This window comes from Megachile rotundata, unplaced genomic scaffold (genome assembly GCF_050947335.1).
Source record: "Megachile rotundata isolate GNS110a unplaced genomic scaffold, iyMegRotu1 scaffold1335, whole genome shotgun sequence".
NCBI classification, from domain to species: Eukaryota; Metazoa; Arthropoda; class Insecta; order Hymenoptera; family Megachilidae; genus Megachile; species Megachile rotundata.
The window spans coordinates 17,501-25,000 of record NW_027474631.1 but is presented as its reverse complement, the minus strand read 5'-3'; the positions used below and the strand labels follow the sequence as shown (position 1 = coordinate 25,000).

At 49.3% G+C, this 7,500-nt stretch overlaps 1 non-coding gene and 1 pseudogene across 1 annotated transcript; both read left to right on the top strand.

Moving 5' to 3' along the window:
• The first annotated feature begins 1,039 nt into the window (after positions 1-1,039).
• On the top strand, positions 1,040-1,194 carry LOC143266536 (5.8S ribosomal RNA). Its single transcript, XR_013041495.1, has one exon. It is a non-coding gene; the product is annotated as a 5.8S ribosomal RNA (ribosomal RNA).
• Positions 1,195-3,014: 1,820 nt separating this feature from the next.
• The window catches only part of LOC143266538 (large subunit ribosomal RNA), an 8,326-nt pseudogene continuing 3,840 nt past the window's right edge, over positions 3,015-7,500 (top strand).

The window sequence follows — 7,500 nt, the reverse complement described above, 5'->3', positions numbered from 1 at the left end:
TCGAAATTGTTAAATAGATACGCGCCAGGAAAGCGGAGAGATTTCGGAGAAGTAAGGAAGAGGTGAAGGTTATAAGAATCTCGAAATATTCTTATCGGACTTTCCTTTCTATAATTTTTATTCTTGATTCGTGTTGCGTACTCTCTCGACCCCGTGTGAAAACACGAGAGAGAATATAAAGAAATATTTTGGGACGTTTGGTAACGAAATGCATGGGTTTGCGAAAAAAAATTGTTAAATTTCTTGTTTTTTTTTTTTCGCCCGCTTCGTGAGAGACTCTCATTTTATTTTCTTTCTCTCTATAAATTTTGTCTTTGGACCAAAGGGAACACCCCCTTTTAGCCTCTCTCTATTTCGTGTTAAACGAGAAACGAAATTTAGAGTGTGACACGGAGGCTTTCACGCGGGGGGTGTCCGGGTAACCGATGGAAATCGAACCACGAAACCGCTTCGACGAACGAAGTCGCAACTTCACGAGAGTCCGCCTGCTTACGACGGACGATATGGTAACGTATCGCTTTACGGACCGGCTGAGAAGCGAAAACGATAGCGTAGTCTCCTTCGTTGGTAGACCGATCTGACGCCGGCCATGGAGTGTCCGTATTGAATCTCGCGATACCGCCAAGACGTCCAATATATGTAAGCAGCGAGCAGGAGACTCTGTGTTACGCGCGACAGCGCGTTTCGTATTTTCCACGGTTTTTGAATGACTTTACCACCCGGAACGGACTGAAAACTCGCCGCACGAAGAGAAATGCGTCACAGAGCGTTGTTTCATCGGCGGTTCTGTAGTTTTATACGGTCCTTTACCCGTCCATGGACGTTATCGTGTCGTCTTAATCATCAATCAGCTCGGGTAAATCTGTGAACAGAGCTATGACGGGACGACGTCCGAATACCGATACTCGATCTTGCGCTTGGATTGGAGTTAGTATTCTATGGACAATCGAACGAATTTATAAACCAGGTTAAATAAATCACGTACATACTGGTTTTCAGACGCTGAGTTGTTAAATATGAACAAAAATTTTTATACGATTACCCTGAACGGTGGATCACTTGGCTCGTGGGTCGATGAAGAACGCAGCTAATTGCGCGTCAACGTGTGAACTGCAGGACACATGAACATCGACATTTCGAACGCACATTGCGGTCCACGGATACAATTCCTGGACCACGCCTGGCTGAGGGTCGTTTATATAACTAAAGACTGCTTGCGTTTGCCTTTAGCAGCAAAAGGTTTTCTCTTCATTGTTAAATTTTTTTCGGTACCGCTCGTCGTTCGACTAGATAAAACGAAACTGTTAAACGCCGAAAAGTCGAACGTTTCGGAGCGGGATCCGATGGTCGAACGCGAGAGAGAGAACAACTTGCGAAATTGGCGAAAACGTACGAGCGATGGTTGGACATTTCGTCGGCGTTTGACGCGGAGAATGTTAAATGGAACGTTCGTGTCTCGCCCTCTCTTTGCTAGTGTTCATTTTTTTCACAGGCGACAGAAGAACATTTTCGTATATCTCGCAATTCTTAGTTTTTAGGATCTTCTCGGCGGAATGCGCTTATCTCGGCTTGCGTGAGTCGTGGTTTCTAGTTAAACCCCTAAAAGAGACCATATACGACCGCCCGTGAAAGAGCGCTCCCGAGTCGAAAACACCTAACTACAGAAGGATATTTAGACGAGAGAGAAAATGATTCTTCGCCCTGCGAGAGAATTGTTAGACACCAATTGAAGGAAGCAAGCCGAGAGTAGAGCGTGTTTACGGCGTTTCTCCGCGCTCCCGACGTTGTCTGAAATGATTGTCGAATTTTTTTTTCGACGGTGCGAAAGTTTATACAACGAGGGGAAAAGTTAAAAATAAACGTGCGACGGAAGCTCTTTCACGGTTAAATTATTACGAGATCGTAGCTTCGCCACGTTTTTTTTAACATTTACAAGCGCAGATCGCTTCGTTGTCGTTGATTAGAAGCGGAAGACCGCGCGATCCCAATACGGGTTCCGGTCGTCCAGTCCTCGAAGTGCATAATTGTGCCGGACGGACGTTGAAAAACCCGGACCGATCGAACGATAAACGCTTATTTGGTGATCGTCTTGCGAGAGTCTCCCTTCATTGTTGTTCGTGTGTTAAATTTCTTTTATCGAACAACGGTCGAACGCAAATGAACAATGACATTTACACCGAAGATCGATCTCGAAACGCTTTTGTTCCTCCTTTTGTGCGCTCGTGGTTTCATCGAACGATATATACACGACGAAGGTGTACCACGCACGTTAAAAATGGGATTTCTTTTTTCCTTTAACCCTTTATTCTCTGGACCATGATAAGTCACCGATGGTTTACATGGCTGTCTCTGGCATTCTCGCCCTTTTCTTGGGATTTTGCGTCGGAACGCGACAGCAAAAGAAAAAACGTATCGGACGATGCGTCTTTACGGTTTATCGACCGTCGAGTGTATATTCGAACGTAAATATGTTGTAACGGTATATGTATCCTTTAGGGGACAAAAGAAACATGAAACGATCGTGTGCGAGAGCGCGCCGAGGGTAAGAAGAAAAGGTGTCCGACCTTTATCTCCTCGTTGTCGTAGTCTCTCCTCGTCGTTTGTTTTAACGCGCCCTGGATAGATAAAAAGATATATCCGATTATAATATATACATATATACTCCGACGCGAGTCGAGAACAACCGGACGTCGTCGTCGTCGTTTTTTTTTTTTGTCGTTGTCCCGCCTGCCCGAATATGCGGCGTTTTAAGTGCCTTTTTTCTTTTGTCGAACAAAAGAGAGAGGAGACACCGAGCTTTCATTTTGGCTCGTACGTACCTTCGAGTAGTCGACGATATTGTGTTGATCCGAAAAGAGAAAAATAGTTGGTTATCGAACGATACAAGGAAAAAATCGAACGACATAATCCCTGTGCGTCGTTGGTATTAATATACCTTTCGTATTACGTGTCGAAACCCCGAAAAGAGCGTACAGTTTGTGGTATAACTTTGAAAAGAAATAATAAAATTTCGACGACCTCAGAGCAGGCGAGATTACCCGCTGAATTTAAGCATATTAATAAGCGGAGGAAAAGAAACTAACAAGGATTTCCTTAGTAGCGGCGAGCGAACAGGAATGAGCCCAGCACTGAATCCCGCGGTTAACGCCGCTGGGAAATGTAGTGTTCAGGAGGATCCGTTTATCCCGAGACATCGAATCGCGTCCAAGTCCATCTTGAATGGGGCCACTTACCCATAGAGGGTGCCAGGCCCGTAGCGACCGGTACGCGTCTCGGGTGGATCTCTCCTTAGAGTCGGGTTGCTTGAGAGTGCAGCCCTAAGTGGGTGGTAAACTCCATCTAAGGCTAAATATGACCACGAGACCGATAGCGAACAAGTACCGTGAGGGAAAGTTGAAAAGAACTTTGAAGAGAGAGTTCAAGAGTACGTGAAACCGTTCAGGGGTAAACCCGAGAAACCCAAAAGATCGAATGGGGAGATTCATCGTCAACGAAGCTGGCTCCCGTGTTGGTGCGATAGTGCCCCGGATGGTCCCGTTACGGCGGGTTTCCCATCGGCGTGGGCACACCACCCGCGGCGAATGTTCCGGCTATGTAGTCGTGCACTTCTCCCCTAGTAGAACGTCGCGACCCGTTGCGTGTCGGTCTAAGGCCCGAGGCGAAGACTGTCCGTCGCTTTTAGCGTACGATGACAGCCCCTTGGATGCCCGGCCGACTGCGCGACGGTACTCAGACGGTATCGGGCCGCAAAATTCTCGAACGCACTGCGTCCAGGACCGCCGCAAGCTCGTTCCAGTCTAGATACCGGATGTACGGACTTAGCGCCGTAACCGGGCCTGGCGGGCTGTTGGCAGGCGGAGTCCTTGGACTGGCCAAACTTTGAATTACCGGTCGGCGACGCTATTGCTTTGGGTACTCTCGGGACCCGTCTTGAAACACGGACCAAGGAGTCTAACATGTACGCGAGTCATTGGGATTTGATAAACCTAAAGGCGAAATGAAAGTGAAAGTCGTCCGTGAAGTCGACTAAGGGAGGATGGGCCTCGTTACGATTAGGCCTCGCACTCCCGGGGCGTCTCGTTCTCATTGCGAGAAGAGGCGCACCTAGAGCGTACACGTTGGGACCCGAAAGATGGTGAACTATGCCTGGTCAGGACGAAGTCAGGGGAAACCCTGATGGAGGTCCGTAGCGATTCTGACGTGCAAATCGATCGTCGGAACTGGGTATAGGGGCGAAAGACTAATCGAACCATCTAGTAGCTGGTTCCCTCCGAAGTTTCCCTCAGGATAGCTGGCACTCGACTCGAACGCATAACGAGTCTCATCTGGTAAAGCGAATGATTAGAGGCCTTGGGGCCGAAACGACCTCAACCTATTCTCAAACTTTAAATGGGTGAGATCTCTGGCTTGCTTGAATTTTCATGAAGCCACGAGATATAAATTGATAAAATTTTTCTTGGATCAGAGTGCCAAGTGGGCCAATTTTGGTAAGCAGAACTGGCGCTGTGGGATGAACCAAACGCAGAGTTAAGGCGCCTAAGTCGACGCTTATGGGATACCATGAAAGGCGTTGGTTGCTTAAGACAGCAGGACGGTGGCCATGGAAGTCGGAATCCGCTAAGGAGTGTGTAACAACTCACCTGCCGAAGCAACTAGCCCTGAAAATGGATGGCGCTGAAGCGTCGCGCCTATACTCCGCCGTCAACGGCAAGTGCGCAGGAACGGGATTTAGTTCCCGTTCTCCATGAAGCCTTGACGAGTAGGAGGGTCGCGGCGGTGTGCGCAGAAGGGTCTGGGCGTGAGCCTGCCTGGAGCCGCCGTCGGTGCAGATCTTGGTGGTAGTAGCAAATACTCCAGCGAGGACCTGGAGGACTGACGTGGAGAAGGGTTTCGTGTGAACAGCCGTTGCACACGAGTCAGTCGATCCTAAGCCCTAAGAGAAATCTAATGTTGATGAGGTGTCCTAAAATTCACGCTTTTCGAACGCAAATGACAAACATACGTACGCTCGCACGCACGTACGCGCGCAAAAGGCAAAAAATGTTAAAAAGAGAAAAAAATTGCAGTTAAATAACAATTTACGTCGCCGTCGTTTCGTGTTTGTGTCCTAATCCACCGCTCGAACATGATCATTTTTATTGATAAATTGACAAAAACGTTGAACGCTGAAAAAAAATGATCGCGGTTCGGATCGATGGATACTTCACGTTCGACGTGATGCGACGTTGTCGAACGCCTGAAAGCGATTTTTTTTCTATTTTTTGCTTGGTTAAATCTTACAAACTATCGAACGCAAGTCGTGTCGTCGTTGCGTCGCAGATGCGTCGTTGTTTATATAATTTTGCGTGATTTGGGAAGAAACACACCCATCGGGCGAAAGGGAATCCGGTTCCTATTCCGGAACCCGGCAGCGGAACCGCATACCAATCGGGCCCTCGTAAGAGTGTTCGTCGGGGTAACCCAAAATGACCTGGAGACGCCGTCGGGAGATCTGGGAAGAGTTTTCTTTTCTGTATAAGCGTTCGAGTTCCCTGGAAACCTCTAGCAGGGAGATAGGGTTTGGAACGCGAAGAGCACCGCAGTTGCGGCGGTGTCTGGATCTTCCCCTCGGACCTTGAAAATCCAGGAGAGGGCCACGTGGAGGTATCGCGCCGGTTCGTACCCATATCCGCAGCAGGTCTCCAAGGTGAAGAGCCTCTAGTCGATAGATTAATGTAGGTAAGGGAAGTCGGCAAATTGGATCCGTAACTTCGGAATAAGGATTGGCTCTGAGGAGCGGGGCGTGTCGGGCTTGGTCGGGAAGTTGGCCAGGCTGACGTGCCGGGCCTGGGCGAGGTGAACGGTTGGCGACTTCGCGTCGCGTCCCGGAATCCGAGCTCGGTCCCGTGCCTTGGCCGCCAACGGATCTTCCTTGCTGCGAGGCTTCTTGTGACGGCTTCGGCCGTCCTTTTCGCCTCTTCGGCCGCCATTCAACGCTTAGCTCAGAACTGGCACGGACTAGGGGAATCCGACTGTCTAATTAAAACAAAGCATTGCGATGGCCCTCAAGGGTGATGACGCAATGTGATTTCTGCCCAGTGCTCTGAATGTCAACGTGAAGAAATTCAATTAAGCGCGGGTAAACGGCGGGAGTAACTATGACTCTCTTAAGCGTAAATCGCTCCGAGTTTCTCCTTCGGTTCGCCGGGGGAAAAACTCCGTCGCTTGCGTGAGTCATGGTTGCAGGGATGGCAATGCGTAACTCAGACCTCTCGTTAGGTCCTTCAGCCTCTCCCATCCAAGTCGCACGACCTACCTCCTAGTGGTACCTGCCGGTAACGTGACTGGTTGGCTGTTTGGGTGACTCACGTCACCATCGCAGTCCCAGTCACGGCTAAACGGCGTGCGGCGAACGGGCGCAAGCCCACACGACATTACGTCGGAGGCGTCCCCGGGTTAGCAGCCCTGTGATGCCTCGGAGCTTTGCTCCAAACCCCAATTGCTCCTAAAACCCAAACGAAGCCTCGGATGCCCGATTGCCTTCCTGTTGACGACTCGGCGATGTCTCAAGGATATTCCGTCGATTTACATTCGGATCTAGATTGCTCGAAGTGTCCCTCCTGCAAAATTGACCTATCCGCTAGGACCCTGGCGCTCCGTAAACAGCATATCCGCCGTTGCAACCAACCTCCTCCAAATAGCGATGGCACCTACACCTGCCAGGTATGTGGAAACACATATCCAAAGTATGCTGGCTTGCGCCAACATATGAAACACTCTCACACGGAGGATTACAACGCGCGTGATGTTCAACTCACCGAGGAAAGAGCCGCATCTTCGAGGGCTAGATGGACCCCTGCTGAGGAAAAACAACTGGCTCGATTAGAGTCCCAGCTCCCCGCAGGCTTACCACAGAAGGAGATCAACGTGCGCCTGGCTGCTCTGCATCCTGGCCGCACAGCTGATGGCATTAAGAAACGGCGCCAAAACCAGTCATATCAAACCATTCTTTCGGAAATAGCTTTGTCCACCAGTTCTTCTTCTCCTACTAATATATGTTCTGATACCTCAAACTCTGGCTCACCCGAAATTGCAGTTTCAACACCGGCTCCCTCGCCGTCTTCTTCACCTGCCGAATTAGAATTAGATTCCAACATCATTGCGTCTAATGCCACTGGTAGCGGTTGCGCGCTTATCAAGCACCAGGATATTTATACCTACCTGCAAGAACTAATTCCATCCTGTTCCGAAAACGTGCAACGCCTCCTTCATCAGCTCTCAGAATGCAATAGTTATGATGAATTTGACCCCTCTATATCCTCCATAATCAGTAGCCTTGCCGGGCCATTGCCCACTTCTGGAAACCCCGGACCTAAAAATCGTAAACGCTCCAATAGGAAGAATAGTAGAAAGAAATCCAAGCCCAAACATAAATCAAAAACTAACCATGCTGCTATTAGGTCTGCCAAGTTCGCTAGTCACCAGCGCCTATTCGACACGAACCCAACACAACTGGCACAC